Source organism: Lucilia cuprina, chromosome 3 (assembly GCF_022045245.1).
Source record: "Lucilia cuprina isolate Lc7/37 chromosome 3, ASM2204524v1, whole genome shotgun sequence".
Classification (NCBI taxonomy): Eukaryota; Metazoa; Arthropoda; class Insecta; order Diptera; family Calliphoridae; genus Lucilia; species Lucilia cuprina.
The window spans coordinates 45105302-45124299 of record NC_060951.1 but is presented as its reverse complement, the minus strand read 5'-3'; the positions used below and the strand labels follow the sequence as shown (position 1 = coordinate 45124299).

The 18998-nt window shown below is 27.2% G+C and overlaps 1 long non-coding RNA gene across 5 annotated transcripts in view; it reads right to left on the bottom strand.

Annotated features, from left to right (window-relative positions):
- LOC124418806 overlaps positions 1-18998 on the bottom strand; it is a 213723-nt gene that overhangs the window by 44822 nt on the left and 149903 nt on the right. For all 5 annotated transcript variants that reach the window (XR_006940229.1, XR_006940228.1, XR_006940227.1 and 2 more), the window contains one exon: positions 8130-8186. This is a non-coding gene — a long non-coding RNA (uncharacterized LOC124418806). The remainder of the gene's footprint in view (positions 1-8129; positions 8187-18998) is intronic.

Below are 18998 nucleotides of genomic sequence, written 5' to 3'. Positions count from 1 at the left end.
TCTTTCTATAGAAATATTTGTGTATGACAATTTTTTCTACAGTTAATTTAGTGTACAGCAGTATACTCTATTAGAAAAAATCATGTATTATTTATGTATATAAAGGAGCATCTTATGTATAAACATTTTTTTATAAAAGTCTTTTCTCTAAAACGTTTGTACATACTTTTCTTCTATAAAAAAAATGGCAGTTTCTTCTATAGCAAAACATTTGTATAATAGTTTTTCTGCTTTATATACAACTTTTTTCTTAAGAAACATATGTTCTTTTTCCATAGAAAAAAATTTATTAATATTTCTCTTTCTATAGCAAAAATTGTGTAAAACAGTTTTTTTTATAGAAAATATGTGTATAAAAGCTTGCCTTTTAAGAAATTATATAAAACAGTTTATCTATAGAAATATTCTGTATAACATTTTTTTGTATAAGAGTTTTTTCTATAAGAAAATTTAGGTATAATAGTTTTTAACAGTTCTGCTTTATATATTAAAGGGGGTTCCTAACATATCCTTTGCCAACTCTTAGCTTTCCTTCCCCTTCTCTCTCTCTCTCTCTGCCACTCTCCCTATAAAAAATATTCTCATTTTGATTTGCCACTAGCTGGTGACTGACGCCCAGACACAAATATGTCGCAATTTCGTTTTTGTATTTAATGAGCAAAGAAATTAAGAAAACATTTTTTGTTTAAATAAGATTTTATCAAAAAAATAAAAAACAAACACACATTTAACATTTCAGTTCCTATTTCAACGATTACTTTAACGTCATATTTTTTGTATTTTATTTTATTTTTTTTCCAAGATTTTGTGACAAATTTCTGTTGACTTGTATGCAATTTGTTTAAGAAATTATAAGTGTTTTTCCATATTTTTTTTTTTTTGCTTTTGCTTAAAAAAGAAACAATGTCTGCTTTTCCGGCTCTGCGGAGGTGGTCCGTCGTTTTTTTCTTGCATTTTTTTTGTGCAATACAACTAACATACATCATCAGGGTAAAACTTATATGAAGTTGATGATGATGATTTGCTTGATTTAAGGAAACATGTGTAGTGTTCCCGCATTTTTACTGTGGGGTATACAATTATATATGAATAAAACTGACTGACGCTTTTGCCTTTTGGTTCTTTTTAGTTTTTCGGTGTAGACAACAAAAATGACAAATTAATGTTGTCTGTCGTTATAAGTCATGGGTGAAAACATTTTAAGTGTAGGAAGTTTAAGATTGTTTTTTTTTTTTTTTTTTTGTATTTAAGAATCTTTATTTTTTTGGGAAAATGTTTTTAAAAAGGAAAATTTTGTCTCATTAGATTGTTATTTATGATAATATGGAATATTTTCATGATTTGACATAAATCTTAAACTATTTACAACAAAATATTTACACTAATATTTGTGTAAGATAAAAATTACAAAATTATTAAATTTGTCTTAAAAAATTTTTCAAATCTTTTACAGTGCGACTATTATACCCATAGTCAAGGTTTCTTTGCGGTTTGCATTATTAAATGTTAACTTAACTTTAAGTTTTTTTATCAAACTTTTTTTATATATTCAAAAATATTCTACTCAAATAATTTTCCTTTTTAAGTAAATATTAACTTTTATTGAACACTTGCCAATCGTTTGTTTAAGTCTAACAAAGAATTTTTGCATAAATTTATTTGCAAAAAAAAAGATAAAAAAGCTACATAACTTTGCATTAAAATAATAAAAGGATTTAATATTTTATTAACACAACAATAAAAAAAAATGTGAAAACAACCAAGTGACTGGACATGTAAAACATGACAAAGTGATTTTTTTCTAACTGGGTGTTGTCCATGGTCATGTGTTATAATATTTTTGTGTACATTTTATATTTTCTATAAAAATTTATTATTTACAGTTTTGTTATTACAGAATTTTAAATTACAAAAGCTTTTCACTGTTGGAATGTTTTGGCATACAGTTAAGCACAAAAGTGAACGTTCGGAAAAAGTAAACAAGTGTTAAAAGAGCAAAAAAATACATTATTTTACCTGTCACTTGAAAAGTAACAGTAAGTTAATTTGTTTACCTTCTGAGAAAGTGGTGTTTATTGACTTCCAAAGAAGCAATAACTTCCAAAAAAGAACATCAAAATGACTTCTTAAGAATAACTTCGGAAGTAGTGAATTTGGAATCATTTTATAAGAACATCCCTCCTATGACAAGCCTGTGTTAAAATCATCACTTCTTCAGGTCATTTTCAGTACTTCCATGGAGTAAATTCTACTTCTTTTTTGCTTCTTTGGAAGTTTTTTTTTTTCTGGGCGTACTTGTGTATAATAATGTGTATAACAGTTACTACAGAACTATAGTTACAAACAATATTTTTTTATAGAAAAAGTTGTGTATAACAGTTTTATAAAAAACTTTTGCTGGAATAACCTTTATTGCAAAGTTTTTTTATAGAAAAACTTTAGTATTACAGTTTTTTATCCATAAAAAGATTGAGTATAACAGTTTTCTCTATGGGCACAAATTGTTTACTATAGTTTCTATTATAAAAAATTCGTGTATAACCGTTATTTTTAAAGATAAATTAGTTTTTAGCAGGTTTTTCTAAGCAACAAATTGTTTATAACAGTTTTTTCAAAGATCTTTTCTTTGGGAAAGTTGTGTATAACAGTTTTTTCTACAAAAAATGTATACAACTGCTATCTTTGGATAAAGTTGTGTATAAGAGTTTTTTCTAAAAGAATGTGTATAACTGCTATCTTTAGGAAAAGTTGTGTATAACAGTTTTTCTATAAAAGAATGTGTTTAAATGTTTTATCTATAGAAAAGTATGTTTCTTTTTTAGAAAAATGTGTGTGTATAAGTGGTTTTATTAGAAACAAATTTGTATTAAACTTTATTCTATAGACAAATGTTTTTTTAACGTTTTCTTATAGAAAATTTGTGTATAACAGTATATTTTCTATTGACAATATTTTATATGACACTTCTACTAAAGAAAAGAATTTTCATAAAACAGATTTATTTCTCTAAATAATTTTGTGTATAACAGTTTTATCTATAGAAACGTTTTTTAGAAAACTTTGTGTATAATTTATTTTTTATAGAAAATTGTATGTTTTACAGACTAGTTTCTAGAAAAAATATTCTGTAACAATTTTTGTTTTTCTATAGAAACATTTTTTTATAGACAACCTTGTGTATAACACTTTATTTCTATAAAAGAATATTTCACTACATTAATTATGGAATTGAAAAAATAATTCTTCTGTAGAAGTTCTTCTCTACATGATAACTAATGTTTTTTTCATTCACCCTTCTCACTTTTTATATATTTAATTTTTCGAGTCATTGTTATTGTACGATTGTGTCCACTAAACGCATTATTTCAACATGAATGCATTTCAATGTTGAATGTTGATATGTTAAAAACTAATAATACTATTTTGTTATGAAAACATAGCAAAGTTGAAGGAAAAAAAATGTGAAAAAAAAACAAAATACTTTAATGGTTACAACAATTTTTTCCCTAGATTATTTATTTATTATTTTTCGTTTTTAACAAATTCACATAAAAACAAAAACGCATACAACCATTGCTGCAGTCAACAAGCATGCAACAAAATGTTGTTTATATATGTTATAGTATTATTATAGAAGTCCACACCCATATTGCAATTTTTCTATGTGTACTATTTTTTTCAAAATTCCCCGTTGTTGCATTTAATTTTAGAATATTTTTATATTTTTCACATAAAAATGGAAGAAGAAAAAAAAAAAGAAAATTCGTATAAGTATGTAGTATGTTGCAAGTAGATTTTTTATATATTATTTTATAGAAAAAATAGGGTTTGGTCAAAGAGAAAGAAATGTTATATTTTACATTATTATTGTTGTTATTATTTCTTCTTTTCTATTTTTTATATATATTTTTTGGTTTTTTTCACTTTAGTTATTTTATTTTATTCTCAAATGGAATTTATAGAAGTTGCATTATAATTTTACAAAAAATCCCCTTAAAGTTTTTGTTAGAAAATGAATATACTTTTTTGTTCACTATATAGAAAAATAAAACCCATATCCATATATTTTTATATATGAAAGCCACTTGCAATTTCCAATAAGTCCATCTGACAATGCTGAAGTAACCCAGCAAAAACGCAATGTTTGTGAGATGTTTTCAATTACTTTAAGTTAAGATTTACCTACAAGTTGCTTTGTTATTGTTCTAAAAGTTTTTCTTTTTCCTGGGTTATCAGCTTAAGTTTAGTTGCATCAATATGTTGCAAAAGCAATTGTTTAGAAAATCATTTTTGATATGAGTATTTTTAGTATTCTTCCATATACTTATTGTATTGTATTTTTTCAGAAATTATACAATTTGTTTGTTTTCTTGTTATTTTAATACGTAGTAAACCAAGACAATGCATAAAGGTCGAAGTACTTTATTAAAATTTAAAATATTTTGAACAGTGATGGAAAATTGAAATTGACATTCAATTACACTCAAGGTAATAGAAATCGAAAAGCAGAAAAACTGTTGTAAAGAAAAAATTGTTATACATATATTTTATATTTTCTCTAAAGGAAAAACAGTTACACAAAAACTTTTTTACAAAAAACTGTTTTACCCATATTTATTCCTAGAAAAACTTTTCTATAAAAAACTGTTATACATAAAACTTTTCTATAGAAAACTTAAAATGTTTAAAATTAATTGATTAGAAAAGTGTTAAACGCAATAAAGTTTTACAGAAAAAACTGTTATACATAATATGTACTTTCTTTTTAAAAACTGTTATACACCAAATTTTCTATAAAAATACTACTTAGTATACACAAATTTAACCATAAAAAATGTTCTATGATGAAAAACTCTTATACACAATCTTATTTGAAGGGGATAAACTGTTATACACAATAGTTATTATACAGAAAAACTGGTAATATATATTTTTTTCAGTAAAAAACTACTATACACAAAATTTTCTATGGAAAAATCACAAATAATTCTATAAAAAAAGTGTTTGTGCAAATTGCTTCAAACCGTATGCAGTAAATGAGATGCTCTCCTATTAATATTAGATTGATATTTTTATGAAATATGGCTTGTAAGAAACTTACTTCTGTGTATCGAATTTCATAGCTATACTCGCATGTGTGTTAAAGTGTGTTCTGAATGGGCCTTATATGGGGTGGAGTCAATTATTGACTGATTCTCATAAAATTTGATGGAGATATTGAGATACTTATAAGAAACTTACTTGTGTCGAATTTCAGGGCTTTATTCATATTTTGAAGCTAGTAGTGAGCGTTAAAGTCATTTTCTGAGGGGAAGCTGGGCCTAATTTTGGACCGTTTCACACAAAATTCGGTAGACAGACGGACGGACGGACAGACATGGCATGATCGTCTTAGAATCTAATAATTACCCAGTAAATATATACTTTACTGTGAAAAACGGAATGACAATCTCAATATACCCCCCTCTTCTTTATATATAAAAATTGGTTAAATGCAAATATTTCTGTAGAAAATTGTTCAAAAAATCGTTAAACGATATTTGTTTGTAAAAAAACTTAAATTTTTAAAAACAAAATTATTAATTCAGAATATTTGACTAAATGTCAGATAAGACTTTTTGATTTAGAATATCCGTTCTTAACTACTGTTAAATTCTCTATGTTTTAAATAGTAAAAGTTTAATATTAGCTAATAATACTAGCAGCACTTTCTCACACTATCTAGCAGCAGCTTATAACTTTAACAAGAATTCAATCTCTCAAAATCATTCAACATTTTTGCCATTATAACATCATACCTAGAGAAAAGCTTAGAGAACATAAAAAAATAAGTAAGATTTGTTGATGACAAATATCTTTGAAATAGCATTTCAACAATGATTTAAACATTAATAATCACACAAAGAATTGCAAAGGCAAAAAAACAACTACTAACAAACTGAAGGAGAAAAAATTAAGAAGGACTAAAAGTCAAGAAGATTGAAGGTTAGGAGGTGTAGGTAATAAGTGCTGATGTGGGAAAACAAAATAATAATAAAAAATAGCGAAAAGTAAAGTGAGATATATTAGTAATTTAAGTTTTTATTTAAGATTTAGCAACAATAAAACTGAAATGAAAACCGAGTCATTTATTTGAAAGCATTTTTAAGATAGCACCTCTACACTAAGGAATTTCAGTTATTACAAAAAAAAACATTAAATTTTTAACGTTCTCAGTTTCTAAAAAACAAAATACATATTTTATAATTTATGTTGCCTATGAAAAAGCTTAAAATATTTATGTATTTCTATCAGAGGTTGACACTTAAATAAACTGGAACCAATATTTAATATATAAAGTAAATTTGAAGACGATATAAATATTAAGTAAATTTTAAGTTTAATGTAAATTCTTAAAAATTAAGCTTTGTAGACTCTTTATGCCAGCCTCTGTATTTTGTATAAATATTTATATCTATGAGTCCCTTAACACAGTTCCTTTTGTATAAATGTTCTGTATATTTCTTTCCATTAACTATGACTATTTGTCCTTTAAGTTGCTTACGTATGCACCTTTATTTAGTTAAAGAAAATAAGGACAAATAAATAAAAAAAAATTAAGGAAAAAATCTATAAAAGAAAAATGAATTGTATAGAGTGAAATAAGAGCCGAAAGAGAAACTAAAATGTGTTATAGAAAAACAGCTTAGATGAAACGCAATAAAATATGCGAAACAAGGGAAGGTATTCTTTATTAGTAAGTTGTGAAAGTTGTGCATATTCCATAGTATTGAGAAGTAATATTTAGATTCGAAGGACCATTTTTATTCTATAGTCTTTATGGTCTAGACTATAGATCATAGATAACCAAGGATTTAGAATTCAGGTTCGAAAGAATATTTTTATATATAGTCTCTATAGTCTAAACTATAGACCTCACTATAGATTATATTATAAACTTTAGGCTAGAATTTATTTCTACAAAGTTTTGGTCCTTCGAAGGATCAGCAAACTTCCCTTTACCTCATAATAAATACAGTATGTCTTTACCTAATGTGTAAAGTACCTTTACATAAAAATATAAGCTTTACCACTTATAAGTCTAACAAACGAAAAGACATGAAGAAATCTAACAAAATAAAAACTTATCATATGCCGGCGATGAAAACGGAAAGAGAGACGAAAGAAATAACAGAAAAAAAAAGGTATCAAAATGTAACATTTTTACGTAGAAATGACATCAGTAGTTGTGTATATGTTGCTAGGATTTCAAAAGCCTTGAACTAACACATTTTTCTAGATATTATTTTTGTGGATTTTTTTCTCCCCATTTCTATCAAGTGTAGAACAAGTGCGTTTCATGTTTTGTATCATAATAATGTCTGGTATATCTCTGTGTTGCTGTTAGAGTATATCTGTAGATAGGTAAAATGTTTTGGAATAATATTAAGTACTCCCACCTAAAAATGTCTTTTCATATTCCTTGTCAAAAAACAAAAAAAGAACAGCATCAGGTACTTACACAGTAAGAAATCTTTTTGTGATACTTGTATACATTTAGTTAAATATCAAGGGTATTTTCATCTCTGTTAGATGTCTTTAAGACTTTCGGTGTGTATGTGTGTGTGAGTGTGTGTGTTTGTAAAGGTAGTTTTAGTATATTTCTTTTCATTTTGTTATATTCTTACTGCTGCTGATTTTCTTTTCCTTTTGAAGTCATGAAGTTATTCAATTTGTTAGCAACATGGAATTTTAAGTAGTAAATAGTTTTTTTTTTCATCTTTCCTTTTTAGTTTTTTTTTGTATTTGCTGCTAACATTTATGTGGTTCGAGTCTAAGTAGCAGTTTTGTAGAAAATTTATGTTTTTCTTTTAGTTTTTTTTTCTTTTCATCAAAATCATTTTAGTTCAGCCCTTTGCTCTAGAACAAAGTCTTGTTTTAGTTTTTTTTTAACTAAAGACAATGTTTTATAAATTTCAGTTTTTCCTGTACTAAATATAATGTAGGTTTTTTAAATAAGTCGTCTTTTTTTAAGACAATATGTAATATTTCAGTGTTTTATGAGAATTTCTTAAATAAAGAGTTCATAGTAATAAGAAAAATATTATATGAATAAGAAAATTTATAGTTGTAAGGAAAAAAAAACTTACTTTGAAATATTTTGTTCCTTCTCAGTTTTAGTTGAGAAATATAAAACTTGTTGATGCCTGAAAATAGGAAAGAAAAATATTATGTTAATATATTATTGATAATAAATAGTAATTTAAATTTTGTTTAAATATAGGAAAAAATTGAAAATAAAGTATAAAACTAAAACAAAAAAAGGAAATAGTCGCATCAGTAGTTCTCTAGAAGAAACAATAGTCCATTCTAATTAGTCGATACTATCTAAAGTCTAGTATATAGTCCAGACCAATCGCAGAGCCAGCTGGAGAGTGGAGAAACTTTTTAAATTTTTACAAATTTTTTTTTTTTTTGTCCAAAAAAATTTTTCGATTTTGGCGGGGAAGTTTTGAGGAGATCATTCTTTTAGATCCGTAACTGGTCCAGACCATTGTCTATTTTATTAGGTCGGATTTCTAGTCTACATTCGGAACTATGGTCTTAGTTTACAATCATTATTATAGTGTTTACTTTACATGACACTAAAGTCCTGTCTACTGTTTGAAATATAGTCTAACCTGTGATCAGATGTTGGGGGCCTATTATTAAAATATACAGTTAAAACTATAGTCTAGTCTGTAGTTGGAACGATATTCTAGAATATTGTTGTTAGAACCATATTCTATCCTATAGTTCTTATAGCCTACTTTATGGTCAGTCAGTTTTCTAGTCTACTGTCGGAATTATAGTCTACTTAGTTTACAATCGTTATTATAGTGTTTATTTTACATAGAGTCCTACTAGTCCAGTCTAGTTTTTGAATTATAGTCTATATACAGCCGAAACAATAGTCTAGTCTATAGTTAGAACGAATTCAGTCAGAACTATTGTTAGGACCATATTCTATCCTATAGTAGAGACTATAATCCGATCCAAAGTTGGTGTGGTCCTTTGTAATGACTATAAATTATGTAGTTTCCAGTCTGAACAATATTTAAGTATATAACTAGGACTATAATCTAAACTATATTCGGGACTAAAGTCTAGTACATAGTCGGAATTACAGTGTAGTATATATAGTCTATAGTCGGGACTATTTTTAGACTAGACTACTGCTCAGTCTTTAATAATCCAAATTTTTATCAAATTTCTACTTTGTCGTATAATCCAAAGTATTGTCGATCTTATGTATATTAGGGACTTTAGTTTGATCAGTTGAGACAATAAGGATTATACAAACGAGAAGGATTATACAAACGAGAATATACCATTTCCTATTATCTATTGTTGAAACTCTAACAAATACTCTGAGCTACAGTACAGATTATAGTCTGATGAAAGCAATATCATCCTTTGAGTTTATTGTTTGTCTCAACATATTTTTCATATTTTTTTAAATGGTCCATGGGATTCATTTGAATAAATAAATTTTACTTTTTAACAGCCAACAAATATAGAGTTTTTTAATTCCCTTAGAGACTATATACATTATTTTGTTTTTTTATTATTATTTTAAATAAACTTCATTTGATATCCACTTAATTTATCTTCATAAAATAATGCTTACATTTTCTTAACAACAAAACTTTTCAACAACTTTTTATTTTTAGCAACATTGTTTCAACTCAAAAGAGACATTAATCATCAAAGGAGGTGGAAAATCGTTAAGGAAATTTATATGTAACAAAAACGTTTAGTTAATATTAAATTTATTAACAATTTCACCTAAAGTTGTTCAACTTAGTTGACTGACTTGACGAGTTGGTTGGTGGTGGTTTGATACATAAGTTGGAAGTGTGATAATGTTATGGTTGTTGTGTTGTGCACATTTTGACCATAAATGTTGAGGCTCAGTGTTTAGTATCTCATCAGTTTGAAAGAATGATGATAAGTCTGACCATTTATTGTGGTCATTATACCAAACAAAGTTTATATTTTCTTTATATATATTTTTTCTTATTTTTTGTATAAATTAATTCTATTGATATTAAGTTTCTAAGTTTAAGCATTTAAGTAGTAAGTTGTCTTCGCTATTCAGGATTGTTTTGTGTTTTTTTTTTCTTTTTTGCTATTGTGATTTCCAACTAGGTACGTAATGTCACTTATTGTACACTTTTTTATGCCTTAAGGTAATATTACCTTTTGCGGTCAACATGTTTTAATGCATTTCAATCAATTTAGATTTGAAACCATAAGACAAACATTTACTTTCTGAGTTGCAGATTGTTAGTACAAAAAGATATAGTCTGTCTGTGTATTGTGTACCTTTCGTTGCCATAGTTGTAGTTACTTAGTAAGTACTTAGTTGGTTGTTGATATGTAACCAGATACTACTGGTCATGAATCAAAATGTGCGCAGCATTTTTCTTTATATGGTAAAAATTTGATATAAATTAAGTGATTAAATACAATGAAAATGAGGAAAATGTAGAAAACAAAAATGTTTTTCTTTTCAAGATGAGAAAAACCGGCTGACTGAAAAAGATATTTATACAGTACGTAAGAAAAGTTGGGATATATAGTGGGTGCAGAGATTAAATAATAAAACGTGAAAACATTTAGTTAATGTGAGATATATTAGAAGTGAAGAATCTGTTATATCTGAGATTGCCATCTGTTTATTCGTATATTAATCTATAGTCTCAACAGATCAATCATTCTTATAGATCAGACTGATCTATAGACAAGACTATAACCTGATTTACAGTCGGCACTTTAGAATTATGTATAGAAAAAACAATAGCTGTTCTATGACTAAGACAACTATGTCCAGAAATATCACGAGACTATTGTGCGTTCTATATACATTAGTATAGTCGGGAATATAGACAAGATTTTAGTCGGTGATTAAGTACTTACTATAGTCTTGCTTATGGACTATAGAAGAAACTATGGCGATACTATAGACGAGAATTTAGTGGAAACTATACACAAACATATAATCTGGACTATAGGCCGCTATTAGGGGTGACAGTAATATAAATTGTGAACGATTATGGAACATAGATGAGGTAATAGTTGGACTCTATACGATACCATAATCAGGACTACAGACGAAGCTATAGTCTGAACTTAGGACATAGATGAGGTAATAGTTGGACTCTATACGATACCATAATCTGGACTACAGACGAAACTATAGTCTGAACTTAAGAAAGACTATAGTTTCGAAACTACAATTAGGATTATTTAAAATTTTATTTCCGATACTTAAATTAAACTTCCTTAACATTTATTTCCTCTGAGCTTTCATTTACAAGAACACAAATTTATTATTTTTTAATTTCTTCTTAAGCTTGCACTCTTCATAATTTAACAATTATTAATCATTATAATAATGTTTTTCTTAAATATTTTCTTTACTATATTTTATATAACATAAAAGTTAAAATTATCCACCATAAAATATTTACATTATGAGTTTGTTTAGTAAACCTCATTCATTCTCTACTTTCAAGCTTTTATTACAAAACAGTTTATGTTTGTGAACCAAACTATAAATTCCTACAACTTATTTTCTACAATAGTTTAAGCATTTTTTCATTTCCACTTTTGCTTAACTTTTGCGGAATATTTACTCTAAACGAAACTGCACGAAAAACGCCAACATTATTATCTTAACATTATATCTATCACAGAATGGCGCGTAGAGTATTTCTTTTTTTCCAAGAAACGCAACCAAGAACAAACAAAAGATGAAAGAAAATATAAAAGACAAAAATTGTTAAAAGATATGGCAAACAGCAAGAATGAAAAAAAGGTAATCACAGTTTGTGCTAGAGTAGAAAAAACTATAGGATAAATTATTAAAAGAAACTGTGAGGTGTCCTAACAACTAAAACAATTTAGCTCCAAAAAACACTTTATGGTAACAATTACTTTAATGTTAAAAATGTACACTCTAGCAACCGAGAAGCTTTTACAATTTTTCCTTAGTAAAATATTTAAAGAATGATACTGTATAGCAGCAGCAAGAAATGCTATTTCAAAAAGATAGTAAATGATACTATGATATCATTATATACGATTCCCTCTTTGCTCTGGATGAAAGAAAATAAATAAAATAAAGAGAAAAAAATTAAACACACGACAATTTAAAGTCCTTGGGGAATAAAGAAACAAACGCACTCCTCACACACACACACACACACTCACACAATATCGGTAAAGTAAGTAAAAAGTGTAATGAAAAAATGTTAAGATGCTAAAAATGTAGAGAAAACATAATGAAATTCCTTAAAGAAAAAAAGAAAAACAAAATTATTGTAGCAATAGTAATAGTTAAGAAAAGTATATGTGATAGCAGCAGTTAGTAGTAGTCAGCCATCACAAAATGTATCTATATGAATTTTTTTTGGTTAAGAGTCCATATTTCTTTAGATTTTATAGTAAGACTTTTGTATCCGTTAAAGCAGAAGGGTTTCCTTCCTGTGTTACTTATAAAACATGCAGAAAGACGGACATCTAGATAAGATTTGCCACATTAATGAATTTGTTCATTAGTCTAGTCTCTGTATATAAATTCACCTTTTTTTGCTAAATTGCAGTAGATTTGTTCGTTTTTTACAGCAGCCTAACAGGAATGGCCAAACATAAATGTTGGTATCTGAAATAATAATTATTCACTAGGTTATAGTCAAGTCTATAGTCTAGTCTATAGTCTAGTCTATAGTCTAGTCTATAGTCTAGTCTATAGTCTAGTCTATAGTCTAGTCTATAGTCTAGTCTATAGTCTAGTCTATAGTCTAGTCTATAGTCTAGTCTATAGTCTAGTCTATAGTCTAGTCTATAGTCTAGTCTATAGTCTAGTCTATAGTCTAGTCTATAGTCTAGTCTAGTCTATAGTCTAGTCTATAGTCTAGTCTATAGTCTAGTCTATAATATAGCGTATAGTCTAGTCTGTAATCGAATAGCTAAGCTATAGTTCAGTGCCTGAGTGCTCACAATGTTGTTCCCTCCATAATTGCACTATTTAAAAATTCTTGAAGCTCTCTAGCGCCACAAAACACTTCAGTACAAAACCAAACCGGAAAATCCCTAAACTTAAAGTAGAAAAACGAAAAAATCTTAGCCTACGTTATGATTCTTCTTTCATGCCACAAACAGCAATAACATATTCTATAGCATTTGTCGGTTTGCTGTTGCATAGTTTGTGTAGTTGTTGTTGGTTCTTTTGTAATGTAATTTGTACATTTGCTTGTGTCATTTTAATGACAATCATGATTTTCTTGTTCATTTTCATAAATACAACAATTTACAAGCAAAATGACAATAATAATGCCTTAGATGTTGTTGTACTCCAAGTGATGTTCTACGAAAGCTGTTGGTTGCAAGGTTTACTGGTCTTTACTTCAAAATGCATATTACTCTCTAACATGTTGTAACAACATTAAAAACATTTTCAGCAAAAGTTTTATAACCAAAGGAACCAAGAAAAAAATTATTCTCAACAGCATCTACATCTTTTTGGTTTTCAAAAAATGAAAGAAAGAAAAAATGTAAGCTTTATCAATTTTAAAATATCTTAAACTACATCTAGTCTTAGGCATAGATATACTTGATGAGACAGACTAAAAATCAGTCTGTCTCATCTTGGACAAAAACATATACAAAATTGTCCACATTTTGTGTTTTTTTTTTTTTTTTTTTTTTTTTTGAGATAGCAGGAAAAAAATATAAAGAAAAAAGTTTATGGTGGAAGGGAGTTGAAGAAAACATGAACCGTTTTGTTTTGGTTTTCCAAAAAGTTTATTACCGGTTTAAAATTACATTTTACGATTAAGCAAAATAGATAAACTCATTTGGTCATAGTTGGTCAGACGAAATAGAAAGAGTTGTGTAAAGAAAAATAAAATAAAGTGAATGAAAGAAATATTTTAATATAAATACATATTTTTTAGTAAATCGAGAATTAGTATGTAAATTTCTGAATAAATCACTAAGGCGCTAAACTGTCTTATATGAGAAAAAAATTACTGTTAAGTTCTAACATCGGAAGTTCTTATACTTCCTCCATCTAGACTATAATCCCTTTTAGAGTCCTTTTCAATACTCCATACATTATAGTGTTCTGCAGTCTAGGCTATTGTCTGGTTTTAAAGTCCTGATTGTAGTCAGTTTTAAAGTCCAGTCTATAATCTATTCAATATGCCAGACTATAGTCTAATCAATAGTTCAGATTACTTTATATATTTATGTCTATAGGTCTGATTATGGTCTACAATAAACCTTAGACTATAGTAATTTCTATATTCTGTTTTATATTTAGACTATAATTTTATCTATAGTCCATACTTTAGTCTGTTCTATAGTCCAGATTATAGTGAGTTTTATGATCCACGCTATAGTCTGTTCTCTAGTCCTAATTATATTCTGTCGTATAATCCAGATTTAAATCTTTTCAAGAGCCCATAGTTTAGTAGATACTAAAGACTATATGTTCTGTTCTAGAGACTAGGCTTTTAAAGCTATTAGAGAGACCAGACTTTAATCTACTTTACAATCCAGACTGTAATCTATTCTTTGATAAAAAGTGTATTCTATTCCGCAGTCTCTGCTGTGACAACAGATATTATGTTGCAGTTGAAAAAAATTCTTACAACAGATTTACATTTTATTATACAATTATGTTTTATGGTTGTATTTTTTTCCGGTAAATCGTCAGTAAATTAACATAATGACGATTATTATATTTATTGTTCCTTAGCAGTCATTTGAACTAACAACAAACTAACATCGAGATCGTAATAAACTCCATACAAAACCTAGATGCATATAGATCTAATCCTCAAACAAATAAATGGAGGAAAAAAATACTACTTAAACAAGATAAACATCATCATTAAGTTGACTACAAATGTGTCTCCAATTTTACAATCAAATGAACAACAACAACAACAACATGAAAAATAATACAAAACAAAAAACACATTAAACAAATATGCGTCTTAAGAGAGACAAAAAAAAGTTACTTAAAAGATGAAAACAACAAGAAAAAAAGATGAAATCTAAATCATGATAAACATTTATGTTGTAAATACTCGCTGTTGTAGTCGTCTCGACGCTAAAGTTGTAGACTCTTGTCTTTTGCATCTGAAAATACGCAGCAACTTTTAGATATTTTTCTTTTTCTTCTTTTTTTAAGAATGAAAGATTATCATTTTTGGTTGTTTTATATTATTTCTAGATTTTTGTCGTTTGTTGAAATTTTAGCTTTAAGTTTAGTTTTTCTTTTAACAGTGATGGGCAACTTTTGTTTTAATATTTAAGCTTAACACCGAAGTAGTGGTGAGGAAAAGTCAGTTCTTTTATAAGTCATTTATAAAAGCTGATTGTCTGCCTGAATCGCTGATTGTCTGCCTGAATCGCCGTTATTCCTTTGCCGTCACTCTCATATTTATAATGTAAAAAGTACCCAGGACTGGTTTATTCTTTAATTCATTTTAGGTGAATTTTTGTAGCACACGAAACTCATCTCTTATTTTCTGATGGCATGATAATTTTCTAACTTATTTATTTAGTTTTTTTATACAAAAAAAATTAAATTAAGCTTATTAAGTCAACATAATTATCATAAATTCTTAAGGTAATGTTGTTAAAACCCCAACATGTATGAGACCATAAAAAAGGAATAAAAAAATTGAAACTTCTTTTGTAGAATGTCTTTTGATATGTTTTTTGTCTTTTTATTTTCAATACACATTTTAAAGTCTTACTCATCATGACTATGATAATGACGTTGATATTGCTTATAACATTGATGATAATGATGATGAGTACTATTAACATTTTTAGTTGGAATTAAGGTTTGACGGTAATTTTATGTGCAATTTTAGCAGAGATATATATGTATGTCTGCTTGCAAAATTTTTTCTTGAAAATGAATTTTATTTTATCAAATTAACTGGAATTAATTTTTTTTGGTAATTATTATTAACATAACTTTAAAATTAAAACCCAAAATAAAAAGTTAAATAAATTGACTGCCAAATAATTTTTTTTCAATTACTATAATGAACATTATTTACAGAATAAACGACAAGAAAAAAAACCCACTCAAATGTTTCAGTTTTTAAACCACTGATTGATTTCTTTTTATTAAAATATAAAATTTACATTTTTATAAAATTGAAATTTCATTTTACTATTTATTTAACCCTTACAGCATTTACATTATTAGTACGATGTCATGCCTGTTGGTTAAATTCAAAATTAAAAATAAAAATGGTAGACAATTTTTTTTTTTGCAATTTTATTTTCAATTTGTTAGAAATTTACTTTAACAAAGGCTAGAAAGTTTAGTTCAAACTATTTTTTTTTTGCTATAAAATGTTGGTGAAAAAATTTCAACAAAATGGATGAAAAAAATTGTACATAAAAACTAGGCCAATTTGTCATTTACAATACAGAAAGTAGTAGAGAAGAGTAATGGAATTTTGCACATGGCATTAAATTTAATTTCACTTTTTTTTTTCTAAAACCAACTTTTTTTCATGTTAAAATTTTACATGTTAAAGTTGTAATTTAATTTGAATATAAAATGCATTTTATGTTAAAATGAAAATTGTTTTTATTTTTTAGTTTTAGATATATTTAACAAGAAAAAAGTGTATTATAGCTAAAACGGTAGTAGACAGAATATGATACATTTCAGACTATGAAGCAGACTTTAGACCTGACAGTACAGATTGACAAACGCAAATTATAAACAGAACTATACTAAGGACTCGACTATATGCCCGAATATCGACCACAATATAAAGGGATTATAGTCTTGATTATATAATATATACTATTTTAGTCTTGACTATAGTCTTCACTGTTAAATAGAATAGAATATAGTTTTGAATATAGAAAAAAATGTAGACTGTAATACAAAAGTCTGGATTATAGAGCAGACTATAGTTTCACTAACTAACAGACTATATTGGAGTATAAAACAATTATAGACTTGACAATAGTCTTGTTTATAGAACGACAATATTCTTTAATATATAACGACTAAAGTGCTGAATATAGAACGACTATAGTCTTGAATATATAACGACTATATAACGACTATAGTGCTGACTATATAACGACTATAGTGGTGAATATAAAACGACTATAGACTTGACTATAGGGCGACTGTAGTATTGAATATATAACGACTATAGTGCTGACTATAGGACGACTATAATCTTGACTATAGGACGACTATAGTCTTGACTATAGGACGACTATATTCCTGACTATAGGACGACTATATTCTTGACTATGGGACGACTATATTCTTGACTATAGGACGACTATATTTTTGACTATTGGACTGCTTTAGTCTTGACTATAGAACGACTATAGTCTTGACTATAGAACGACTATAATCTTGACTATAGAACGACTATAATCTTGATTATAGAACGACTATAGTATTGACTATAGACCGACTATATTCTTGATTATAGAACGACTTTAGTCTTGACTATATAACATCTATAGTCTTGACTATATAACACCTATAATCTTGACTATAGAACAACTATAGTCTTGACTATAAAACGACAATAGTCTTGACTATAGAACGACTATAGTCTCGGCTGTAGAATGACTATAGAACGACTATTGGCTTGACTATAGTATTGACTATAAAACAATTATAGTTTTTACTATAGAAAGAATATAGTCTTGAGTATAGAAGGACTACAGTCTTGACTATAGAAGGACTACAGTCTTGACTATAGAACGACTATTGTCTTAACTATAGAACGACTATAGTCTTGACTACAGAACGAATATAGTCTTGACTAAAGAACCAGTACCAGACTTTTATAAAATTCATCAACTTTAGAAAAACTTTTTAATTGATCACTTTAAGCATTTCACTTCATTTCCTCTTTATTGGCTTAAAATCCCGACAAATGTTGATTTAATTTTACAAAATGCATTTTTTTTCTTTTCTTTTAATACCGAATTATTTAAAAAAGAGTATTTTTTTTAATGTTGTTTGTGTTAAACTTCTTACCGGAATATGGTCGAGGTTATAGCTGTTGTTTGTTAAATACTTAATAAGGTTAAGAAAATGTGTAACAAAAAGAAACTGAAGCGTGTAAATACCATTTTAAGTAGTCGAATATCATGTTACGGCTTTTGCTGCAGCACAAACATACACACACACAAAAAATTTTAAAAGTAAGAAAAAAAATTAAAAGCAAATCAAAAAAAGAAGAAAAATTTAAAGAAAAAATTGCAATTATATTGTGCACAATTTTACACAACTAAATGTTACAGATATATAAAAGTTTAATAAAAATACAGTACAAAACCAAACCAGAAATCATAAATAATGCAAAAGTTAAGAAAAACACCAACACACACACACACTCTTCTTCAGCAGGAACTAAAAAGTTGCATCCATACGTACATACTTTCAATTCTTAACGAAAACAAAACAAAAAAAAAACATATTTAATGTTTTAAAGATTAAGATTGTCAGTATTATCACGTTGTAATGAATACTCTTGGTTACACTCCACAGAGAAATAAAAACCCACAAATACTCAAGAAAAAAAAAAAAAAAAACAAAATCTTTTAGAATCTTATATGGAAACTTGCAACGTATAGACATAATGTTTAAACTTAAACAGCAAACTAAATGGAAATGAAATCAGAAGGAAGAAAGTCAAAAAAAAATTCCACGAGTTGGAGTATGTGTTGCAAGAAGAACTCCAAAAATACGAGTATATAGAATGGATTTTTGGGAATTTTTTGAAAGTTTAAACACGTAGAATTTTTCTGCTGTTTTTAAAACTTGCCTCAAACTCATTTGTTATTCAAAACTTTTCGGACGCAAACGGCATGTTATGGTTTAACACACTGGCCAGTTTCTGTTATTTTTTTTTCTTTTTTCGTTTGTTAAAGCCTCTATAAATTAAATATAT